The sequence below is a fragment of the Talpa occidentalis genome, unplaced genomic scaffold, assembly GCF_014898055.3.
Source record: "Talpa occidentalis isolate TD23 unplaced genomic scaffold, MPIMG_talOcc4v2.1 talOcc4.13, whole genome shotgun sequence".
NCBI lineage: Eukaryota > Metazoa > Chordata > Mammalia > Eulipotyphla > Talpidae > Talpa > Talpa occidentalis.
In genome coordinates, this window is record NW_023601322.1 from 82,674,964 (window position 1) to 82,701,227 (window position 26,264).

The 26,264-nt window shown below is 35.8% G+C and overlaps 1 long non-coding RNA gene across 1 annotated transcript in view; it reads left to right on the top strand.

Moving 5' to 3' along the window:
• Positions 1-26,264, top strand: part of LOC129145646 (uncharacterized) — a 54,321-nt gene that overhangs the window by 12,861 nt on the left and 15,196 nt on the right. The window lies entirely within an intron of this gene.

Consider the following 26,264-nt stretch of genomic DNA (forward strand, 5'->3'; position numbering starts at 1 on the left):
ACAAATAGAATGAGGCATCTAAATGAATTTTCATTTAAGTTTTCAACACATCTTTAGACAGAAATTGAAACCTTTGTGATTTCATAAATATATTTCACATATAAACATCTCCTAAAAATTACAATTTTCTTAAATTATTGAAATTTTTTAAAAAATGAAGCGGAGTCTTTTGAGGTAAGATTCAAACTTAATGAATCTTACTGGCATGGGAGAAACAAGTTTTAAAATATGTGAGAATTTATAGATTTGTAAATGAGTAATTTTTATAGGAAATCTTGCTACAGTTCTATTTTTATATAAATGGAAATTTCAGATAGAATGAAAAGAATGGTATAAAAATCTAGTTAGAAAAAAAATTAATTTGAATGTGACCATTAAGGAGCAAAGAATTTGCAAGTCTTTTGAGTTGCTTGTCCATGGAAACCAAATGAGAGAGAAAATGTACATCCTAATATACATTTAGGAGTTAAATTTAGCAGTTCATTTAGCCTCTTCATGAAGAAATTCAATACATTTCTCTCAAAGTATTTTGATCAGAGAAAAACTTTTCCCCACTTCATAGTTAAGATTCTTAAAATCACTATCTCTTCTTCTTCATTTTTCTACTATTCTCAATTCATTGTACCTGGGAATCCTGTTACCGTTCTACCGAAACTACATTCAGGTCCATCAATGATTTCCTAGCTAATTAACTAGAATTTAGAGAACTGTAGGTATAAGATTTTCACCCCTTTTCTTTGCCAGGGCTGACCTACCTGAATGTGTTGGCTGAGTCAGTGATACCTGTTGTCTTTTGCTCCCTACCTGCAATGTTATCTTAGCTGGAAGTTCTTGGCAGATAGGGTAGTGCTTGCTTCATGTTCTACTTTTTCATACTTAATCCTAACTATATAGACACTATTGTTTCAACAAAGAATTACCCAGCCAAACATCAGTAGTGCTTAAAGCTGAGAACTAATAATCTATGTACATGTCTTTACCAACCCACTTTTTTGTGTACCTGGAAGAAGCGGGGTACAGGCCAGAGATGCAGGGTGTGAGAGGATTCACCAGAGACAGCATGGGAACAGAACAGGCAGATCGACTGAAATACACTGCTGAGGGGAGCAGTGGGCGAGTCAGGAGAGGTCTTCTGCACCATAATGTGGGTCAGCTCCCTAGCCAGGATTGAACTCAGGCCTTAGCCATGATAGCACTGATACTTACCCCCTAGGCCAACAGGGAGGCCCTAACTACCCACTTTGTATAGCAATGAACTGCCAAGATTCTGGGAAACATCAGCTTTTTATCCCCCCAGAAGTTAGAGCTATATCAGGACTGAGTTATTCATAGTCTTTTGTTCATAGCAAATCTTCATCAATGGTAGTTGCAAGTTTCCTTTCTCATTTTACCCATTTACCTGTTTTGCCTATTTACCTGTTTACCCGTTTTACCTATTTACCTGTTTACCTGTTTTACTTATTTACCTGTTTACTGATTCCTATTTTCACCCACTACCCTATGATGTTATTATTGTATTGTGTTTGATGTGTATCTCTTTTGAGAGGGCAAATGTTTTTGCAAAATGAGTGTTGCCTAATTTGATTTTAAAATTTTCACTATTATGTCTTTATAAGGATTATTTCACTATGTGACTGTAATTTCTCTTTTTGTGTATTTTTTAAGCCTATCCTTCTAATTGCTGCATGTGTTCAAATTCTATTCTATGTATTCTTTCAATTATTCATGTTTACCCGTCATCATACATAATACAGAATTGACCATCCTCATACCTGCTCATTTTTGTACTTTCATGAGAATATTTCTTGTGGGATTAATATATGCTTGTAAATGTTTATTTGACCTGTCTAAAAAAGGTGGGCATATATATATATGTGTGTACATATATATTTTACTGGTATAGAAGATAAGTTGCACAAAAGACTAAAAAATATATATTTTAGTCAAATTTTACTAACATTGACCCACTTGATTCCCATAAGATGCTTTCATTGATTGTTACTGAAGTCTTATATCCCTGTACAAATGGTGGTTTCAATTGGTGAATAGAATAATTCTTACATGAATATTGATTGATATGATCAGTCACATGAATGTGTAGATGAAAATGAAGATAACAAAGAAATGTTGAAATTTCATTTATTCACAAATGACAAGGGCAACTTTGATTAATTGGATAGTGTTTTTTAATACTGGCAGAGCACTCTGCTTTTCAAATGACTCACTATAGACAGCCAACTTTAAAATTCAGTCTGCATTAACATTTTGTCCTTCACTGTCTTAAGTCTAGAGTAAGTCAATAAAGCAATAAGTTAAGCCCTGATCTGTGGTATTTGCTCTTATCCATGGTATAAGTCCCACCATTACCTATGTGAGATTATCAACAAGATGTCACTTAGTGTGGGGATCAGAAGAGAAATGCAATAGTATACTGTTGTATAGCAGCTTCCATGCAGACTGAACAGCTGTGACTTCAAAAACATAAATAGCATGGGCCTCCCTGGTGGCACAAGGGGTTAAGGTGCAACCTATGAAGCTATCTGCAGCCACTGCAGCACGAGTTCTATCCCCAGCCAGGGAGCAACCCACATGGCGCAGCAGACCTCTCCTGACTGGCCCACTGCTCCTCTCAGCTGTGTTTTTCAGTCAGTCTGCCTGTTCTGCTCCCCACTCTGTCTCTGGTGACTCCTCTCACCCCCCCACACACCTCTAGCCTGTACCCCAGTTCTTGTGCACATGAATAAATAAATCTTTAAAAAAACAAGATAGTAGTAGGATTATAGCAGCAACAACAACAAAAACAAGGAAGGAATGAGTTTTGAGTATTACTTTTGTTTCTAATATAATTAATTGTAAGTTTACATAAATTAACTTTTAATTGTAGCTGTGTTTTGCAACAGATTATGCTCTTGCTTCTTTCCTCTTTTGGTGCATGTTTATTCCTTGAAAAATTTCATCTTCTACCCCTAGTGTTTCAGCTTTCATTTTGAAACATTTGCCAAATTATGTTCTGTGCAATACACCTCTCAGCAATAAGTCTGGCTAAAAAAATGACTCTATAATCAAACACATTTAGAATTTTCTTTATAATTCATAATGTTAAGAGACATTCAAAATGTAAAATAGGGCCTCCTTGGTGGCACAGGCAGTTGACCACAGTACTGTAAAGCTATCCACACCTCTGCAGCATGGGTTTGGTCCCAGCCGGCCAGGGAGATACCCACATGGCATGGCAGAACTCTCCTGTCTCGCCTGCTGCTCCCCTCAGCAGTGTGTTTTGGTGGATCTGCCTGTTCTGTTCCCTGCTCTGTCTCTGGTGAATCCTCTCACCCTCATGCACATCTGGCCTGTACCCTGGTTCTTGTATGCATGAATAAATAAATCTTTAAAAAAAAAGAATGTTTAAAAAAAAACCAAAATATAAAATAAATCTTCTGATGTTTTTGAAATAAAGAAACCTCCCAGTCATGTTTAAACTAGTTGTTTCTAATCTTACTGCAGCACAGATCACATCATGGTGCATTTATCAAGTCTGTTGAGACTATGTCTACCAGTTTGGGAAATACTGGTACATATAAATTTTAAAATTATGTGGCTATTATTGTGCTGTGTAATATCTTTCTCCTTACTAAACTAAGCTCAGTATCAGAAGCTGCCTTTTCTGATTTTGCTCACCATTTTGTTTTGTTTTTATTTCAGCATATGGTAGCACACCTAGACTATTAAAATAGGCTACTGGCGACCAGAAAAAAAAATCACCAACACCCCATAGAATAGGGACCTTTCTTCAGTAAAGACTTATTGAAACTGGCAGAAGGCTCCCAGAGGAGTCAGAGGTGAGCTGGGAAGTTCGCCTAAGCCAGGCCCCTTCTGACCAGCAGTCTGAGCCCAGAGGAGGAGCGGGCACCCACTGCCTGGGCAGATCCAGCATGCAGGAGAGTGTGCCTGTCTCCGAATCGCCATTTTAGAATAGGGACCTTTCTTCAATAAAGACTGCTTGAAACTGACAGAAGGCTCCCGGAGGAGCCAGAGGTGAGCTGGGAAGTTTGCCCACGCCAGGCCCCTTCAGGCTAGCAGTCTGAACCCAGAGGGGGAGCGGGCAACTATGCTTGGGGCAGACCGGGCATGCAGAAGGGCCTGTCTCCAAAGCGCCATTTTAGAACAGGAACCTTTCTTCAATAAAAACTGCTTGAATCTGGCAAAAGGCTCCCTTTGGAGCCAGAGGGAGAAAGTTCCCTGCTTAGTCGGAGTTGAGCTGAAGGCCCCCACAAGCCCAGTCCCACCAGGCAGGAAGTCGGAGCCCAGAGGAGGATCCAGAGATTTGAACCCAGAGTGCAATCCAGCTGCCCCACCTCCAGGGAAGTCTGTGGGACTTGAAGACGCACCTTTGTAACTAAACACAGAAGGAGGAGAGATTCTGTGACAGTGACCATTAACATACTCAAAGTACCACTGCCTCACTAGACTTCTGGCATAACAGTTTTTGACTCATTTGGATTGCCAGTTTCTGAAACTCCCAAAAGAACACACCAAAAAGATGCCAGCCAGTACCAGCAGCACAGTGTCCCAATGCATAAGGCAAATTAGAAGACAGGCAGCAGGGAAAAGAAAAACTACAAGCAAAGTAGCAATGCCTCAGAAAAAAGACACACCACAAAAAAAAAAAAAAAAAAAAAAAAAGCACCCACCAGCTTGCAACTACAGTGACTTGGAAGAACTTTTGAGCCTTCCAGAAAAAGAATTTAAAATTGCCATGATGAAAAAACTGATGGATGTCATTAAGGAAAACAATGCTAAGAAGAATGAAATTGACTCCCTAAAGAGGGAAGTAAAGAAATGCAGGAGATCAAAGAATTAATGGAGGTGCTAAAGAACTCTGGGAAAAGCTATGAAAGCAGAATAGATGAAATGGAAGAATGAATAAGTACTCTTGAAGACACAGAAATAAAAAGAACCAAAACAGTAAAGGAAAGAGAAGTGCGAAGGAAAAAGACCAAAGAAAGACTTTGGGAACTATCTGACTCCATGAGGAAAGGAAATATAAGATTTATAGGAATCCCAGAAGGAGAGGACAGAGATGTAGGAACAGAGAAATTATTCAAGGAAATAATTGAAGAAAACTTCCCAAACGTGAAGAAGGAGCTGAAAATTGATATACAAGAAGCAAGAAGAACACCAAACTTCCATGATGAAAGGAAAAACACAGGAAGACACATAATAGTAAAGCTCCCAAGAATCCAAGACAAGGAAAAAAAATGAAGCTGACAAGAGGGAAGAAACAGATAACATTCAAAGGAAAACCAATCAGACTGACATCAGACTTCTCTGAAGAAACACTACAGGCAAGGAGAGAGTGGAGGGACATAGTCAACAGGCTCCAAGAAAACAGATGCCAATCAAGAATACTCTATCCCACAAAGCTCTCCTTCCTCTATGAAGAAAGAATAAGGACCTTCCCAGACAAACAGAAACTCTGGAATTTCATTACGACTAAACCCCCACTCCAAAAAATACTACAAGGAGTCCTAAAGCCAGAACCTCAGAGGGACGAATAACAATGAAAGAAGGCCAAAAAAAAGTTATTAAAAATAAATAAATAAAATCAAAGGAAAGACAAACACAATGGCAAATACAGATGCTAACATATCAATATTAACTCTAAATGTAAATGGACTAAACTCTTCAATAAAAAGACACAGCATCACAGGCTGGATTAAGAAACAAAACCCAACCTTTTGCTGTCTCCAGGAAACACATTTAGCTATGAAAGATAAAAATAGACTCAAAGTTAAAGGATGGAAAACAATCCTACAAGCAAATGGACCAAAAAAGAAAGCAGGAACAGCTATACTTATATCAGATAAAACAGATTTCAAACTCAAAAAGGTAAAGAGACCCCAACAGTCACTACATTATGATCAAGGGGACAATACTTCAAGAAGAAATAACACTCATTAACATATATTCACCAAACAAAGGAGCACCAAAATATATCAGACAACTATTATCATCTTTGAAAACAGACATCAGAGAAAACACATATGTAGTGGGAGAGTTCAACACACTGCTATCAACAATGGATAGATCAACTAAACAAAAAATAAGTAAAGACACTAAAGCTCTAAATAAGGATCTAGAGTGCTTGGGCTTAACAGAAATGTATAGAACACTAAACCCAAAAAAATCTGAGTACACATTTTCTCAAGCACACACAGATCATTCTCTAGGATCAATCACATAACCGGACACAAGAAAACATCAACAGATACACCAAGATTGAAATCATACCAACCATATTTTCTGACAATGAAGGCATCAAACTAGAAATAAGCCATAAAAAGAGGGCAAGGAAATCTCCTACCTCATGGAGATTGAAAACCACACTACTGGAAGACCACTGGACTAATGAGGAGATCAAAGGAGAAATTAAAAAAATTCTTCGAATTGAATGACAAGGAGGACACTAATTTCCTAAATGTATGGGATGCAACAAAAGCAGTAATAAGAGGAAAATATATAGCAATAGAGGCTCACATCAACAAACAAGAAAGCACTCAAAGAAATAACCTAATCTCGAAGCTCAAAGATCTAGAAAAAGAACAACAAAAAAACCCCAAAACCAGTAGAAGAAAAGAAATAATAAAAACCAAAGCAGAAATAAATGAAATTGAAACTAAAAAAAAAAATCCAAAAGATCAATGAAACCAAGAGCTGGTTCTTTGAAAAAATAATTAAAATAGACAAACCCCTAGCCAGGCTCACAAAGGAAAAAAAGGAGAAAGCACAAATAAACAGGATCATAAATGAAAGAGGAGAAATCACAACGGTCACAGCAGAAATCAAAAGAATAATCAGAAACTACTATGAAGAGTTATATGGAAACAAGTTCAACAATCTAGAGGAGATGGGCAAATTCCTACAACTCTACAACACCCAAAGCTAGATAAAGAAGAAATAGAACACCTAAACAGACCAATTACAAGCAGCGAAATTGAAATGGTAATCAAAAACCTCCCCAAAAACAAAAGCCCAGGACCTGATGGATTTACAAATGAATTCTACCAAACATTCAGAGACGAATTCGTGCCTATCCTTCACAAACTCTTCCAAAAAATTGAGAAGGAAGAGACAATACCAAACACGTTCTATGAAGCCAACATTACACTAATACCAAAACCAAACAAGGAAAACACAAAAAAAGAAAACTACAGGCCAATCTCCCTAATGAACACTGATGCAAAAATCCTCAATAAAAATTGAGCTATCAGAATACAACAATGTATCCATAAGATAATTCACCACAACCAAGTAAGATTCATGCCAGGGACACAAGGATGGTTCAACATCCGAAAATCAATCAAAGTTATCCAACACATCAATAAAAAGAAATATAAAAACCATATGATAATACCAATAGATGCTGAGAAAGCTTTCAACAATGTGCAACACCCATTCATGATAAAAGCCCTTGAAATTCTTGGGATACAAGGAGCATACCTCAGCATCATAAAGGCCATATATGACAAGCCAATAGCCAGTATCATTCTCAATGGTGAAAAGCCGAAAGCATTTCCATTAAGATCTGGAACAAGACAAGGATGTCCACTCTCACCACTGCTTTTCAATATAATACTGGAAGTCCTAGCCAGAGCAATAAGACAAGAGAAAGACATACAAGGAATCCAAATAGGAAAAGAAGAAGTCAAACTATCACTATTTGCAGATGATATGATAATATGCATAGAGAACCCCAAAAACTCCACAGAAAAACTAATTCAACTCATCAATCAGTTCAGTAAAGTGGCAGGATACAAAATCAACATGCAAAAATCAGTAGCCTTCCTATACACAAACAATAAATCTGAAGAAGAAGAAATCCAAAAAACCATACCTTTTATTATCGAAACAAAAAAAAAATCAAATACTTGGGAATAAATCTAACAAAAGAGGTAAAGGACCTATACAAAGAAAACTATAAAACACTGTTAAAAGAAATAGAAGAAGACACAAAGAAATGGAAAGACATCCCCTGCTCATGGATTGGAAGAATAAACATTATTAAAATGGCCATCCTACCAAAAGCAATATACAGATTCAATGCTATTCCAATAAAAATTTCAATGACAATCTGACCTTTCCTGGAGAATGGAGAACAGGAAGAAGGCCTCTGAGTAGCTAATATGCAAGTCTCATGAGCAAAGGAATCGACAAAAAAAAAAAAAAAATTTCAATGACATTGAAATAGAACAATTATTGATGAAATTCATATGGAATCACCAAAAACCCCGAGTAGCCAAAGCTCTCCTGAAAAGAGAAGAAGGGAATGGAGGCATCACACTCCCAGACTTCAAACTGTACTACAAAGCCATAATCATCAAAACTGCGTAGTATTGGAACAAGAACAGACACACAGACCAATGAAATTGAATAGAAATTCCAGAAATAAACCCACAGATTTATGGTCAACTAATCTTTGACAGAGCAGCAAAGAATATGCATTGGAGCAAAGAAAGTTTGTTCAATAAATGGTGCTTGGAAAACTGGGTCGCTACATGCAAAAGAATGAAGCTTGACTACTACCTCACACCATACACATAAACCAACTCAAAATGGATTAAAGAACTAGACATAAGACCTGAAACCATAAAATACATAGAAGGAAATATAAGCAAAACACTACATGATATGCACATCAAAGACATCTCTACAGACACATCACCCAAAGCAGTGATAATGAAGGCAACGTTCAACAGCTAGGACTACATCAAATTAAAAAGCTTCTGCACAGCAAAAGAGACAATAACCAAAACAAAGAGAAACCCCACCGACTGGGAGAACATTTTTGCACCCAACACTAATGACAAAGGACTGATCACACAAATCTACAAAGAGCTGATGAGACTCAACAACAACAAAGAAAATAACCCAGTCAAAAAATGGGCAGAAGAGCTAAAAAGAAACTTCTCTGAAGAGGAAATGCAAATGGCTAACAGGCACATGAAAAAATGTTCAACATCACTTGTAAGCAGGGAAATGCAAATCAAAACTACCATGAGATACCATCTCACAGCAGTGAGAATGGCACATATTAAAAAAACTAGCAACAACAAATGTTGGCGAGGGTGTGGAGAAAAAGGAAATCTTCTGCACTGTTGGTGGGAGTGCAAACTGGTCCAACCACTATGGAGAGCTGGGTGGAGATTTCTGGACCTACTAAACATAGAGCTTCCATATGATCAAGCAATTCCACTCCTAGGTATTTACCCAAAGGACACAGAAACATCAATTCCAAAGAGCACCTGCACCCCTGTGTTTATAGCAGCACTGTTTACAATAGCTAAGCTTTGGAAACAACCCAAATGCCCAAAAATAGATGACTGGATCAAAAGATGTGGTACATATACACCATGGAATATTACTCAGCATTCAAAAAAAGATAAACACATGCAATTTGCAGCAACATGGATGCTGCTGAAAGGGATCATGCTCAGCAAAATAAGCCAGAAAGAAAAAGAAAAATACCGGATGGTCTCACTCATAGCAGGAATCTAGAAAACTTAAATAAGGGACCAGGAAAAAGAATAACTATAAGAAAGAAATTATCAAAATCAACAAACAACTATGAACCAGAGACACTCTATGGGGTTGGGGGCCGGGGAAAGGAGGGCTTGGGGTGAAAATAAGGGGGTTGTAATTGTATGGGGAATATAAAAATAAAATTTAAATAATAATATAAAATAAAATAGGCTACTGCCTGAATTTTACTCCCTAGATTTATGTAGGAGGTGTAGGGCAGGTTGAATACCTGGTTAAATTGAGAATATTATGAATGGGAAATTCCTAAGTCAGATTTTCTTTATACCCAAGACTATTGTAATAGAAGATGAATAAAAAGCTTCATAAGTGGGAGCATAAAGGCAGAATGAGCAACAGATTAAATAAATCCTCATGGAAATGTAGAATTTAGCTAATTATAAAATGACTAGGTTAAACTGACTTTTTGACTCACTATTCCTTGCCTCTGAAAAAAGGAATTCTAAATTGATGTGCTAAGACCCTTCCATGACTGAGGAAGCAAAAGTTGATGAATAGCTAGGTACTACTAAGAGAATATTTAACTAGATTCAAGAGCCATGAAATAGGAATCAGAATCCTTCTATGTGTATTAATAACATTAAAAGTTCTTAGCTTTGTGGCCCTGAATAACTATGTCATTTTTCTAAATCTTAGGATCCTTACCTGTAAAGCTAGGATAATAAATGGGTATTGTGTGTAAGACTAACTAATTCCTTAATATATGGACCAAAAGATTCCCCTCCACCCCAAATACTTTTGAAGTCAAGCTCAGATTTCTCTTTGACAAATTGCTGGTATGGTCTATCAGTCTTGCTAACTCCTGGGTGAAGAATTGATGGGTTCCCTCATTCTATTCTATTTACTGTATAGGAAATTTTGTTCCAGGGTAGTCAGGTATTTTACACTTTCCATTTCTTCTTCTCTTCAATAGACAAAACCTGTTCCTATGAAACAGTTCCAATAGTGTTTCACCATTGAGTTGATTCCTGCATTATCAATATTGTTTTTACTTACCTTAACTTCCTATCTTTAGTTGATCTCTTTTGTTATTATTATTCCTTCAAATATTGATTACTGAACCCTTGTTTCAGGATTTCTTCTTTGCTGTACAATATTCTAGATTGATAATTCTGTAATAATTGTGATGGAGATTGAGAATTTGGGATATTAACTGTTTTTCTCATCTGATATTGCAGAACAATCATTGATTATTTTAAAAGCTGGGACAACCAAAAATATATTTGGCCAACTAGAATATGACTCTGTTTTAACCTCCTTTAGAGATAGATATTTGACTACCTTACCACTTCCTGTCCAAAGGAATATAAATAGAAGTGGTAGGTAGAGTTTATGTTGAAGTGAAGGTGTCTAATGTTTTTACTCTTTATTGCTGCCTGGAATGTTATCTATCCAAAACAACTCAATGCAGTTTGGGGGGTGTATGTGGGGTGGGGGGAGGGTAATATAAAACATAAATCTACAAAACCTCTTCCCTTTCCATCCAAAAGGACAAGATTCAATCAAGAGTAAACTCTATTTAGGTTTTCTAAATTCCTGCTATGAGTGAGACCATCTGGTATTTTTCTTTTTCTTTCTGGCTTATTTCACTGAGCATGATCCCTTCCAGCTCCATCCATGTTGCTGCAAATTGTGTGAGTTTATCTTTTTTTTAAGATTTATTTTTATTTATTTATACAAGCAGTGGGTACAGTCAGAAGCACGGGAGAGTGAGAGAATTCACCAGAGCCAGAGCGGGGAACAGAACAGGCAGACTGACGAAGAAATACACTGCTGATGGGAGCAGCGGGTGGCAGGAGAGGTCTGCGCGCCATGTGGGACCCTCGCCTGGCGGCCAGAGATCAAACCGGTGCTGCAGAGGCTGTGGGCAGCTTCACAGCCCAGCGCTCAACCACTGCGCCACCAGTGGAGGCCCGAGTTTATTTATTTTTTTTGATTGCTGAATAATATTCCATTGTGTATATGTATCACATCTTCTTGATCCAGTCATCTATTTTTGGGCATTTGGGTTGTTTCCATAGCTTAGCTATTGTGTAAATAGTTCTGCTATAAACATAGGGGTGCAGGTGCTCTTTTAAATTAATTTTCTGTGTCCTTTGGGTAAATACCTAGGAGTGGAATTGCTGGATCATGTGGAACCTAAACAAGGGACCAGGAAAAAGACTAATTATAATAAAGTAAAAATCAAAATCAGGAAGCAACTATAAACCAGAGACACACTACCGGGGGTTGGGGTGGGGAGGAGGGAGTAGGATCAAAACAAGGGGGGTGGAAATTGTATGGGGACTATAACCACGATGAAAATGCATACATTGGGACAAAGTGAAAAATGATGTAAAAATATATATAAAATTAAAAAATAAAAAAGAGTAAACTGTAGATAAAGGCTACTGAAAGTATTAAGAAAAAACAAAAGGAGGAGGAGAAGGAAGTAGAAGGGGAGTTGGGGAGGTAAAAGAAGGAGGAAAAAGAGAAGAAAAGAAAGAAGGAAAAATATAGTCACTGGCTGACACAGAATTAGAAATCTTAGAATACATACTGCAATCTTAATTGTCTTGCTGGGCTCACCTAGATACAGTACATAGACAGAAGAGAGAAGGAGTTGAGAGAACTGTGGGATAAAAGAGATTGTGATGGAGAAACTCAGAGCCTTTGCTGCTTGGAAACTGTGCTTCTTGGTTACCAAAAGCTTTTGCCTATGGAGGGTTATTTTTCAATTAAAATTTGACAGAGCTAGTCTCACATCTCCACCCACCCAGCCCCTTAACGGCACATCTCTCTCTCTGATAACCCAGAACAATTGTAAGCCTCCACAAATGAATTGTGAATGACTGAGATTTGATTTGTGCAAGGAAACCTTGCATCTATTCAAGATAGAGCAAATTGAAAGAGTTTAATCACATAGATTTTTTTGAAGTTTATAAATAGATAAACAACGTGTAGGATAAAATTACAAAATAAAAGTTTCTATACAAATTTTTAGGGATGAGCCATGAGTCAACTCTAATATGATCGTGCAAAAATATAGGGATAAAGTGCAGTTCTTTTGAAGCTCCAACTGTTCATAACATAAAATATCTGTTATTGTTTAGAAGTTAAGTATTGATACTAAGTATTGATCTTAGTTTTGATACTAAGATCACAGAGAAAACCTCAAGTAGGCCCTCCTAGACACCGTCGTATTATGGATGACACTTTCAGTCATTTGTCTTGTTTATTCTGTATCTGTCCTAAAATGAATGCTTATATTTTTGTGTTCCACAGCTAGAGGGCATCCTTGGCTTTGATTCAGCAAAATTTTATTTTAAAATATGAAATATCAAGTTAAAAATTAAATGTGAAGTGATTCATCTTCCAGCCTTGAGAGAACAACAAGGTCTGGGGTAACTTCCTGCTATAAACACCTAGAAAAGTGGATAAAATGTATGGAATTTTATATATAATTAATTTATCATAAATTTATCATATATAATTTTCAAAGAAACCATGTTATATGGAGCTATAATCCCTGAAAGAAAACAGACCTAGTTAGAGTGTTTTGCTAAGCTTTCAGTGTCTATATTACTCACACTTTTAAACTATAAGATATAGTTTGTTATGAACATTTTGAGTTTTTCAATACTTTTGTATTATTTTTAGCACTAAAATCACCAGAAATACCATGGCACCTTTTGAATTTCTTCCCACCTCCATATATTTATTTCCTAGTGTTAGATCAGGAGGTTAAATCAAATTCTGTTTTTTTTTTTTTTTTTTTTTTTTTAATTTCATTGGTAATACCGTGTCCCTCTATGGAAAGCCAGGGTATTTGACTCCAATACCTATAATCAATACCTATTAATAATCGTTGTTTAACTCCTTTAATTTCTTAATGGTGATGTTCAAATGATGATGTTTAAATTCCATAGTTGGCTTTTCTTTGGAGAGTTTTTATACTTCTATAAGAGACACTTTTCCTTTCAACTATTTGACTCAGGCATAGTCATATTTGATAGGGTATGGTCAAGTATCTACATATCTATAGATCTCTATGTCAGAGACATGATAAATACTTGATAACTTTTATCATTTTTAAAAATGAATGGGTTTACTAGCATGCTTGAAAACTGACTATAGAATTTTCTGTTTCATTTTTACTGCTGGAAAATGAATACAAAATTTGAAAAAAAAATACCCCACTTCACTGGGGTCTTAATCCTACTTAATGTAATATTTTGATCAGAGAATAAGAAAAGTAGATCATATTATTTCTGGGAAGAATTAGAAGTGATATATATAGCACCTCCCTGGTGGTGCAAGGGTTAAAGTTTCAGCATTATCAAGCTATCACCAGCCACTGTGGCCTGAGTTCAATTCCCCACCAGGAAGCTGACTGCTCCCCTCACCAGTGTATTTCAGTCAGTCTGCCTTCTCTGCTCCCCAGTCTGTCTCTGATAAATCATCTCACCTTCCCGTATCTCTGGCCTACACCCCAGTTCTTGTATGCATAAATAAAATAAAAAAGAAATGATATATAGACTTCTCAACTATTTCCATTATTTTCCTAGATTTAGGTATTATTTCAGACAACTGAAATGTTACCTCTCCTTACTAGTTTCCTTATTACTAGGTGAAAAGAAAGTCACAGAAAAAAAAGAATCAAAAGGAAAAAACAGGGGAATAGGATATGGATTATCTTGAGGTGGGGAATCACAAACCACCAAGTTGGTGGGGGCACTGTAGCTGTATGTAGTTTGACCAGCCATCTTGATTACCCAGAGTGAACTATTATTAAAAAACCAGAGAGGGAGAACCAAATCATTTTTTAAATATGCTATATGTAATGTAAAAAAGTCAAAAAACAAAGTTCTGTTACAAAGTCAAAGTAGTGATTGTTGAACTGAAAACTGGAGATAAAGGAAAGAATGTCAGAGGCTGCATAGGCCCTAGGATGGAGAGAAGATCAAGATCAATTGTAAAATCAAAGGGTCTAGAATGACCGATTTTAGGATGCTGGAGAATCCAAAGATCATTTTCATTGAAACTTTCACATAAAACTTCAACAGAAGAATGTAAATGGAAGGAAGACAGTCTTAAATGTTGAAGTGCTCACTCCATAATTTATCTCTCAGGCGACCTAATTTGCTTCGGGTTTTGGGAGAGTAGCTCATTAGCTATGTTTGATTATATGCTGATTTAAATACTGTATATATCTTTATAGAATAGTACTAAATTTTAAGTGGAGTTGCTCTAATCGTTGATATTTGGATGAAAAAAAAGACTGATAATTCTAATAGTGCTTAAATTAAGCAATCATGAATAATAACCTCCTGTCAGAAATCCGAGATGATAGGATAAAGATTTCTTGACAACACCATCAGCCTGCCATGTGCCAAGCTATCATCTTTATCTTTACTGTTGACATTTAGCAGTTCTAATGAAGGACTACAATCAGACTACATATAAAAAAATATATGTTCAAATTCTTATGGTTGCCTCACTTCTGTTCTATTGGTTATAGTTAAAAAATGATTATATGTTAGCATGTGTCCAGTCAATATAAGAAACATTAATAATTAAATAAATAAATAATACCCTTCTCCTCCAATTGTAAATTCAATAGAACAAAACATCAATAGGATAAATAGTATTCTATCAGTGGAAGCAGATCAGGAAATTTGAACAGGTAAACAGAACAAAGCGAGATATTTAGAAATCATGAAAAAATGTTAAAGAAATTGTATTTCATGTGAGAATGCTAAATATGTGTTTATTGCTGATGTGTGTCAAGTCCAAATACTGACAGAAATAGTTAAGAAAGATCAGTTTTAATTAGAATTTTGACAGTGTTCTAACATTAAATGATTTTATGTCCATCCAACTCTAGAATACTATACCTAACCAGAAGTGGGAAAAACAGACTTATGAAGATGACAGAATGATTAATCACCCATATGTAATAGTTTTGTGGCCAAAAACACAAGGCTATAGTTTTAGATTTTGATTTTCCTTATAATTACAAATTTAGCAAGATAGTTTCCATAGCAAAGTTGTGAAATGGTTTTGTCTTTGGAATATTTGTCATTTCCCCCCCAGTTTTGGGGACTTGAACTTTTAATATTGTCATTTTTAACACAAGAAAATACAATAAAAATATTTTTAAATGTAGGAAGTTGATGTCAGTAAGATGGCAACGATTGACTCCTAAAGAAATAAAATTAACCTAAAAAACTCAGCACTTAGAAAGTCCCACAGATCGGGGTGATGCTGTAGCACACCATACACAAAAATTAATTCAAAATAAATTAAGGACGTGGATGTAAGACCTGAAACCATAAAAGTTATAAAAGAAAACAGGCATTATACTCCTTGATTGCCTTTGAGATGTTTAGGAACTCAACTCCAAAGGCAAAAGAGTCAAAAGCAAGAGTTATAAATGGGATTACATCAAACTAAAGGTTTTTGAACAACAACAAAAAATGCATTAAAATGCTTCTCCCTATAGCATGGGAGAAGTTATTAGTACAAATACATCTGACAAGTGGTTAACATCCAAAAAATATACAGAACTCATAAAACTCAACAATTAAAAAACAACCTAATTACAAGATGAACAGAAGATCTGAGCAGTTTTCCAAAGAAGACATACAGATGGCCAGTAGGCATACAAAAATATATCCATCATCTCTTATTATTAGGGAAATGCAATTCAAACAACAATGAGATATGATCTCACACCTGTGAGAATGGCTTTTATCCAAATGACAAGAAACAAGTGTCAGAGAGGGTATAGAGAGAAGTGAGCTTGTATACTGTTTGTAGGAATGTAAATTAGTGTGCACATGATGGAAAGAAGTAAGGAGATTACTCAAAAAATTAAAAATATAAATCCCAGGGCCTCCCCTGGTGGCACAGTGGTTGAGCGCTGGACTGCAAAGCTGCCCGCAGGGCTCTGCAGTGCCGGTTCGATCCCCGGCCACCTGCGAGGGTCCGACATGGCGTGACAAACCTCTCCTGCCGTGCCCACTGCTCCCCTCAGCAGTTTATTTCGTCAGTCTACCTGTTCTGTTCTCTGCTTTGGCACTGGTGAATTCTCTCACTCTCCCGCACTTCTGACTGTACCTAGTGCTTATCTAAATAAATAAATAAATAAATCTTTTAAAAATATATAAATCCCATACAATTCAGTTATCCCACTTTTGGAGTACAACAAAATAAAACAGAAATACTGAGTAATATATGCAACCCCATGTTTATTGAAGCATTATTTAAACTAGCCAAGAACTGGAATTTGAAACAACCTAAGTGCTGATTGGATGACGAATAGCTAGAGAAGATATGGTGTATATACACATGGAACTCTATTTGGTTAAAAAGAAAAGAGATGAAATCCTGCTATTTGCAACAATGTGGATGGAACTACAGAGTATTATGGTGGGTGAAATAAGCTTGCCAGAAAAAGACTAACACTGTGATTTCATTTATATGCGGTATGCAGAGAAACAAACAGATTAACTAAAATTTTAAAAATAAGTGTTTAGATTATAACATTAATCAATTACTGATTACCAGCAAGGATAAAGGAAGAAGGTTGGAGAAATCAGGACAAAAGGGATAATTCTATAGTGAAGGATAGACTTGGATTCAATGGTGAAGTTAATGTAGTATGTTATTCATGTTGATTTTCAGTGATGCCCTCTGGAAACAAAATGTTACAAGGCAATCCTACTTCAATAAAAACAAACAAAAATAAATGTAGGAACCAGTTGCAACAATGTATGCTTGGTTATTCTTTTATTTTAATGGTGAAAAAATTATGTTTAGAGTGATCCAATTGAACCCAGTTTAGATGATCCTAATTTTGTTGGCAACATCCAAAGCACTATAGAACCTACTCAAATATTTGCCATTTTCCCTCTTTCAGGGCTTATCAGGATATTGACCTTGGCCATGTCAATATCATTGAGTTTCTTTACAGCCAGTCTGATCTGTGACTTGCTGTCCTTGACCTCTACTGTAAACACAAGAGTGTTATTTTCTACTCTCTTTTTGACTGATTCAGTGGTCAGGGACTTGATAATGGCACAGTGGTCAAAGCTTGTTTCTCCTGGGGGTGTTACAGGGCAACCCCAATATAAAACAGGTTGCCTGCCAGTGGGTCTTCACCCACATGCTTAAAGAGGACTTAAACTGCAGGCATACACAAAAGGTTAACAAAAGGTTTATTTACAAGGGAAAGGGGAATGAGGAATGAACAACCCAAGGAGGAAAAGAGGGAGATAAATTCTTAAATGCGTCCTACCTGTTCCGCTTAACTGAAATCCCAATGACCCACTGAGACCAAGCGCTGTCTGGCCAAGAGCATGAGCCAAGAGAGCAAGACCCCACTAACATGGCTGGTTATAAACACAAGCCAGAGAAAATGGCTACTTAACTCTGCCCTTAGGTCCTTGCAACCTCCTTTTGGAAATCATGGGATTTGTAGTTCCCAGCATCTTGATGGTGTGCGGGTGGCATCCACAAAGCCTGTATGGTATTGGCACAGGACATCCTTTCCCCTTAACAGGGGCACTAGTGTCAGGATATTTGGGTTGCCTTCAGACCTGCAATATCTTAGGCCTTCTTAAGATGAGTGCCCTATGGATCTTCATTCTTCGTGTGTGTTGACTGTGAATGCCTTTCAGCACTGTTCTCTTGGCCTTCAAAGTGTTTGCTTTGACTTTGGCTTTGGAAGGACAGAGGCTTCCTTCTTTGCTTTTGATGCTATCTTTGTGGAAAACAAACAAACAAAAGCAATCTATATTCTTTTTTTTTTTTTAAGATTTGTTTATTTCTTTATTTATACAAGAACTGGGGTATAGGTCAGAGGTGCAGGCAGGTGAAAGAATTCACCCGAGACGGAGTGGGGAGCAGAACAGGCATACGGACCGAAGACACTGCTGGAGGAGCAGGGGGCTAGGCAGGAGAGATCTGCTGTGCCAGCTGGGTTTTTTCCTTGCCGGCTGGGAATCAAACCCACACTGCAGAGGCTGCAGGCACCTTCACAGCGCAGTGCCCAACACGCTGCGCCACCAAGGAGGCCCACAACCTACATTCTTAATGAAAAGTGCTCTCTATATGGATCCACTGATAGAGAAGTTTTGTGTTCTAAGTGTATTGAAACACGATACCAAAAATAAAAATGCATTTATAAAATCGTGCTTAATATTTTATTTAAGAAACAGTGTTCCTTGTTATTGTCATGCCTATTAATATATTTATAGGACTTAAATCCATTTTTCATTGCCTTTGCATTGACAATATCAGATGAGCGTCTTTCTAGTGTCAGTCCAATGTATAAGATGTCATCGTTTGTGTACTAAAGGCGTCATATGCGTGGCTAAGTTAATGCAGGAAGAACATGAAGATTTGTTTAATGCAACTCTGCAGCAAAGACTATGCTTCTTGTTTTTTTGACCCTTAGTGTGTCAGGGTACATTATAGAAATATGCTTATAATTACAATATTATGTCTTTTAAATATTTCTAAATCAAAAATATTGAGATACTATATCAGAACTACTCTTTTCTAGCCATCTGTACATTTTAGCTTATTATTGAGACATTTTCCAAGTGAAAATGTATAATTATTAATCCTGCAAATCTCTTGGTTTCCATGCTTACATCTGCTAATTTGCATTTTTTACTATAATATAGCTTTCTTTGTAGTGGCTAACTTTTATGACTCCTGTACCTCTAGGCCTGAAAGTGGAACAAATACTCTTTTTGTTTCTTTCTGTTGTATCCAGAGCATTGTCCCACCCTCCTTCCAGAGATACCTCGCATGCTGAAGCTTCTGTCATCAGAATATGTCACCTTATATTGTGTCTGTTAGGCCCACACAGGCCAGCCTCTCATTCCTTGAATACTAAAATATTGGCTCCTTCTCTCTTTTTATGTACAACAAATACAAAATTTGCATGGCCTCAAAATCCATATGTGCTTAGTAGGTGAAATTTCAAGTTCCCTGCCCTGATTTCTCAGTTATTTCACTTGTCTTCACTCACCCTATTTTTGACCCTAGTCCAGTTAATCTTACTCATGCTCTCACTCTCAGCTTGCAATAAAAAACAACTGTGCTCCTTTCCTCATCTTTTCACTTTTAAGCATTTTGATTTCTTTTCTTTTCCAAGTTTACACTACACACCGGGTATACCCAATCTCTCCAGATTCTATTAACATTTTATTGTGTTTTCACTCCAACATATTTAACCTCTCTCAGTCTCTCTGTCTTTCTCTGTCTGTCTGTCTCTCTCTCTCTTTCCCTCACACACACACAATTATTTACCTATTGCTTTACAATATACTATGATTTCCTTGAAGGCATGTGATGATTCCTAGTGGTTAGCACAGCAACATTTAGTAGGTGGCAAGGAAATGCTAGTTTAATGACGACGACTTCTTATCAGTTTTATTAACCTGTTCACTTAAGATAATAGGATAAATTCCACTGGATCATTTAAATACAGAAGTGTGTTACCTTGACAAATCAGGCAGGAAGCTTTACCAGAATGTCAGGACCCTTAGATGGAGTTTATGGGCAAGTCAGGTTTTTTCCGGAAATGTCTTTTTTTCCATTTCATTACATGCTAAAGAAGTGACAAAATTGAAATGTATTGCATGAGCAAAAGGTATAGGGCTTAATTACTTTCTTCAGAAAGGCATGCTTATTATTGTACTCACATTTATTTTTTATTATTGCTAAGTAGAGGCTAATATTTTTATTATTACTTTTGTGTGGTTAGAGTAATTATGGCTATAGTCCCTTAATGTAGAATTACTTCTGGATTATGTTTTACCTTTGAGCTTAGTTAAGCAAAACTGATATAGCATATAGCAGAAAGATACCATTAAGGAACAAAGTGTTCACATCAACTTTTGTTAGGTTACCTGAATCAGATATTTAATAAACTGGAGGGCAACTGGATTTGGCTTTTAGACATCTGTTGAGTTTCCTTGGTTGCCGATCCTATAAGTTATACTGATGTCATCATGTTAATAAGGGAATTAGAGCTGTATAATATACCATACTTCCAACGTAATTGGATAATTTATCCCCTAAGAGAATCAGTGAGCATACTTGCTGAACAGATGTAAGGAAAGTGAAATGTGCAAGATACTCTGACAAGATGACACCATCCACAATGCTAAACAAGAAGCATGTGTCATAAATGCGAGCCTTGTATAATGGAATAACACCTTTTAAAACACGAGTGTGATCATAAAACCATCTGCTTCGTAATCAGCTTGCAAAGTACATCTGGTATTGCTATGTTGGCTCACCAAATTATTCCTAAATGCATTTTATAAACATGAAGTGAATACAGATAGTCTATGGGTTGAATGACTAAATGTCCAGATGGCTTTCTTTAGTACCTTAACCAGTTTCATCATTGTATTTCTTAATTAAGCTCTCTCAGCAAGCGTGTAACTGTTATCATTAAAAACACATATTGATTAAATGAGTGTTTGAAGGACTCAGGTAAGTGGTGATTTCAATTTAGTTGTATGGGTTGTAATTTTATTTCTACTTAATTCTTTCTATTAACATAAAAGAAAATATAACATCACTAGAGTCCTCATTTTAGTTTAGTATATATGATATTGCTATTTTGTTAGAGGAAATAATTAAGTTTAAGGTAGAAAATTAATGTAGAGCTGACAATGCATTCTGATTTTATTGTTTTTATTTTTGAAAAGATTTTATTTTTACATAGAAGAACTGGGGGACAAGCCAGAGGTGTGGGGGGTAAGAGGATTCACCACAGACAGAGCGGGGAGCAGAACAGGGAGATCTACTGAAATACACTGCTGAGGGGAGCAGTGGGCAAGACAGGAGAGGTCTGTTGCGCCATGTGGGTAGCTCCCTGGCTGGGATCAAACTCATGCTTCAGTGACTTCAGGTAGCTTCACAGTGCTTAGACTTAACCCCTCAGGCCACCAGGGAGGCCCCTGGGTTCTGATTTTAAATTGACTTAAAAAAAAGGCAATTGAAAATTTATTCCAGAGTCAAAAGACACCCTTAACTTCAGTCCAGTGAAGTCAATAATTTTCTGCTATATCTTTAGTAAGAGTCACAGTTGAGCTGGAAATAATTATTTTCTGGTTGATGAATATTTTACAGGCATAGTTCTTCATACTACTTAGTGGAAAATTGCAAAAAATTGGTGCATGTTAGAATGTTATTTTAATCATCACGTGAACTACTCTTTCTATTATAACCCTTCGGTGAGACTTTGGTTTGTTTCCTTAATTAGAATTATTTTTGCTCTTCTGGAGGAAGAGGAATGTGTTTCCATTAGAATCTTTTGCTGACAAAGTCAACTTTTAAAAATGTTTAATATCTCATCCAGCATTGATGACAAATGTGGTAAAAAAAATCACATTGTCCTTTTCATTAGAATTATTATTATTCTAATAATAATTAGAATGGGCATAGAATAATAATTAGTGATAGGCATTAAAATATGCAATGTATGTACCCTTTGATTGGGCAAAGCGATTCCTAGAACTGTAAGTATACTATGCACACGCACACATACATAGTACATTTCATTTTACTCTCACTTCCAAATTGTAAAATATTAGAACCAAGAAAATTGTTGCCTAAAAATGGAAAGTTAAGTAAATTAAATCCCACTTATGCCAATGTTTTTGTTAAAAGGTAACAAAAATAAAACCTTAAATATTTATAAATGCCTAAAAACAAAAACAAACATTAGATACTTATCTAAATGGCTGTTAAAAAAGCTCTCATTCATTTTCTTACTTTGGCTTGGCTCATAGGGGACTTCTTTCTTTTATTTATTTTTTAATTTTTAAAATTTTCTTACATCATCATTCATTTTTGTGCAGTAATTGGTTTCTCCCTTCAGGAGTAGTCCCCATGCTTGTTCCACTACTTTATCACCCGTGCACCATCACATAGGTGACTTCCTTCTATGTAACACAGTTCTGCTACACTTAAATATTTACAGTCAGTTTGAATTACTCTTGTGAACTGAAAAATAGTAAAGATAATGGACTTTGTCAAAGTTTGCAATGGATACTTGGAGTGATTCTAATTTCTTTCTTTCCTTGCCTGAGAAGTCTGTCCTGTGAAAACTGTAGAATTGATTTTTTCATACAATTCAATTCAATTCAATTGATAATACAGACTATCTCAGAGAACCCAATTAAAAAAATAAAAAGCTAATGCACCCTGAAAAACTTTGAGATCAAAAGCAGTGCAGAATATATACTTCCAACCTTCAAGAAAGTTCCATTTGAATTTAGCAAGAGTTGCCAAAGATAGGTGAGGGCTTGATATCTATATCTTCACAAACAAGCATTCTGTAGTTTTTTATAGAGAAAATGCATATTTATATTTGTATTAAAAATAAAAATAGATTTTGATAATATAATAATACAGTACTGACTTCCATTTTTAATTAAATAGGTAATGGCTAAAATAATAGGTGATGTATACATGTAAAGTACTCACCTAAACATTGACTACAATAAAAGACTACAAAGATAAAAATAATTGCACAGTCAGTCCAAATTTGGTGATGCAGAAGAAAATACTGAGGAGGGGAAAGTGAATTGTTAAAATTTTCTTATTTGTTCATAGTGAGTAGTAGTGGTAGTAAATGACAACTTTTAAGTATGAATTATGGGATTAAAAGTAGTATGCACTATGCCCTTGTCTTTCTTTCTTTTTCTTTTTTTTTTTTTTTTTGTGGGACCCTCGCTGGCAGCCGGGGATCAAACTGGTGCTACAGAGCCCAGCGCTCAACCACTGCGCCACCAGGGGAGGCTCTGCTCTCGTCTTTCTAATAGTGCTATCACTAAAAACAGATGATAAACTTATAAATTATTTGAAATATATATATATATATATATATATATGCGGCCTATTTTCTAAGTTATTATGAGGAAATACACAGAATATTGATTTGAAAGATAAAACATCCTCAAAGGAAAAAGTGCTGTAAAAGAAATGAAGTAATAGTGGGATTCAAAAATCAGCAGGGAACAAATAAATTAGGAAACTTACTGCTAACTTTACCTGTGGAATCTTTAAAATGTTTAAAAACAATCTGAAATGAAAATTCCAAACTATCAACATGGGAGATAAGGGACAGGAACAGCGAGAAAGAGTAACATAGAAATAGCATTTTTATGTTTTTATCCTATTGGAATGGAACCAGGATGATTGAATCTTAAACACAGTGATAAAAACTTATTAATGACTAGAAGAAAAAACCTAATAAGGACAAAAGAGAACAAAAAGTCACATCCTTTTTCCCCAAAAAATTAGAAAGAAGAAAAACAATGAAAGCATAGTCAAAACAAAAATACAATATGAAATAGCAGAAAGAACAACCATGTTGGTAACCACAGTAAATGTGAATGTGTTAAATACATATATTAAAACTGACAGAGACTCAGATTGATTTAAGACCCTTTAAATCAAGATACGTACTTATTATAAAAGACATTACATATATATTCATTAACAAAACAAATAAACCAAGGAAGATGTTGGAGTGTTTCCCAATAATAGGAAGAATAATTCATCATGAAGAACAAGAAGATTAATGCAACATTTGGAAACTTTAGGCACTTAATGGTTTGCTTGAAATTTATTAGACAATCTGAGAGGTGTAAAATCAGTAATCATTGAGGGAAATTTAATATCCATCATTCAGACAAATTAAATATAAAATAAGACTATTGAAAATTATGATCTCAAATAACTACAGTTGATCTTATAGAATTTTATGCATTTTCTATTTCCAAAATGTCAAGTATATATTTTTTCAAACAAGCAAAAAATTATTTGCATTTAGGCCTTGGAGTGAATGCTAACAAATAGCAAAATTTGTTTTCCAGCAGGTCATATTTCCTGATAGAGCATAATGAGGTTTCTAAAGTCAAACACAAACAGCTATAATGTTTGTGTTCAAGAGGAAATGTAAATGGTAATTGGCCAACATTATGTGCCTCACATATCAAAAGCAGTGCACTAAAAAATTATGACAAACATGATTCTAATGAAATATTGGAAATAAAACTAATTAAAAAGTAAATCCCCATCTCATGTAGAAGAAATTAATTTCTAAAATTAGTAAAAAGAAAGTGAAAAATTAAAATATAAGTAAACAAAAATCCCAGAAGGTTTTATCAATGAATCTGATATTATTCCTTTGAAAATAACAATAAAAAAAAGAAAAAAAAAATGAAAATAAAAATAAAAAGAACCTGTAGTAAAGATCATCAAGAATGAGCAAAAATAACTTTAGATAATTATTACTTGCATTGCTACCAGGTAGAAATCCAAAGATAATTTAAAAAATTCATGGATATCAATTATAACATCTGGCGGATATTACATGTCTACTCATTTTAGGTTTCTTCTTGGGTAATATTTTTTCATTTATGCTAGAAGCATACCTAGCAATTTTATTTTATTGAGAGAGCCTTGGTTTACACCATACATGATTTAGGGGAATAGGTTCATATCTCTTCAGATGTATGTTACCATACTACCCTCACCACTAAAGCACGCATAATCCTTCACCATTGTCAACTCAGATCTCCTCAGCACCCCCATCACTCTCCCCTACCCACCCTTCCCCTCAGGTAACCCTTATTCCCCAGTCAGATTTGTAGGATTTGCTTTGGTTTGATATTTTCTGTTCCTTTACTTTATTTCTTTATTGAATTAGGTATCTTTTCTCTGACCTTATGCCTAACACACTGTTTCAGTTTTATTTATTTGATTTTTAATTTGTTTTCATTTGAGATAACATTGCTTTACAACACTGCTAAGTTTCAGTTTCATACCTCAGTAAACATATATGCCATACCATGCCCACCACCATAATTCTAGTCACCACCTACCACCATAAAACTGATTTCTACTTTCAATTCCTCCCACCCTCCTACCCCAACCCCCTCTGGTGACCACAGTTCTGTTGCCAGAATCTAATAGTTTGTTTTTGTTTTGTTTAATTTAACTAAAAATTTTTTTTTTTGAGTTTCCACTGTGTTGTAATCAATCACTCTTTAAAATTATGACAGGTTGGAGAAGAGGAAAATAAAATTATGACAGATGACATTGTCACTATCAAACAACAAAAGAACATAAATTCTTAAGAATAATGATTCGGTGTTGCTAGTTTTTTTAATATGTGCCATTCTCACTGGTGTAAGATGGTATCTCATGGTAGTTTTCCCAGTACCATTTATTGAACAAACTTTCTTTGCTCCAATGCATATTCTTTGCTGCTCTGTCAAAGATTAGTTGACCATAAATCTGTGGGTTTATTTCTGGATTTTCTATTTGATTCCATTGGTCTGTGTGTCTGTTCTTGTTCCAATACCATGCAGTTTTGTCGTGGAGAAAAAGGAACTCTCCTGCACTGTTGGTGGGAGTGCAAACTGGTCCAACCACTATGGAGAGCTGTGTGGAGATTTCTGGACTTACTAAACATAGAGCTTCCATATGATCCAGCAATTCCACTCCTAGGTATTTACCCAAAGGACACAGAAACATTAATTCCAAAGAGCACCTGCACCCCTATGTTTATAGCAGCACTATTTACAATAGCTAAGCTTTGGAAACAACCCAAATGCCCAAAAATAGATGACTGGATCAAGAAGATG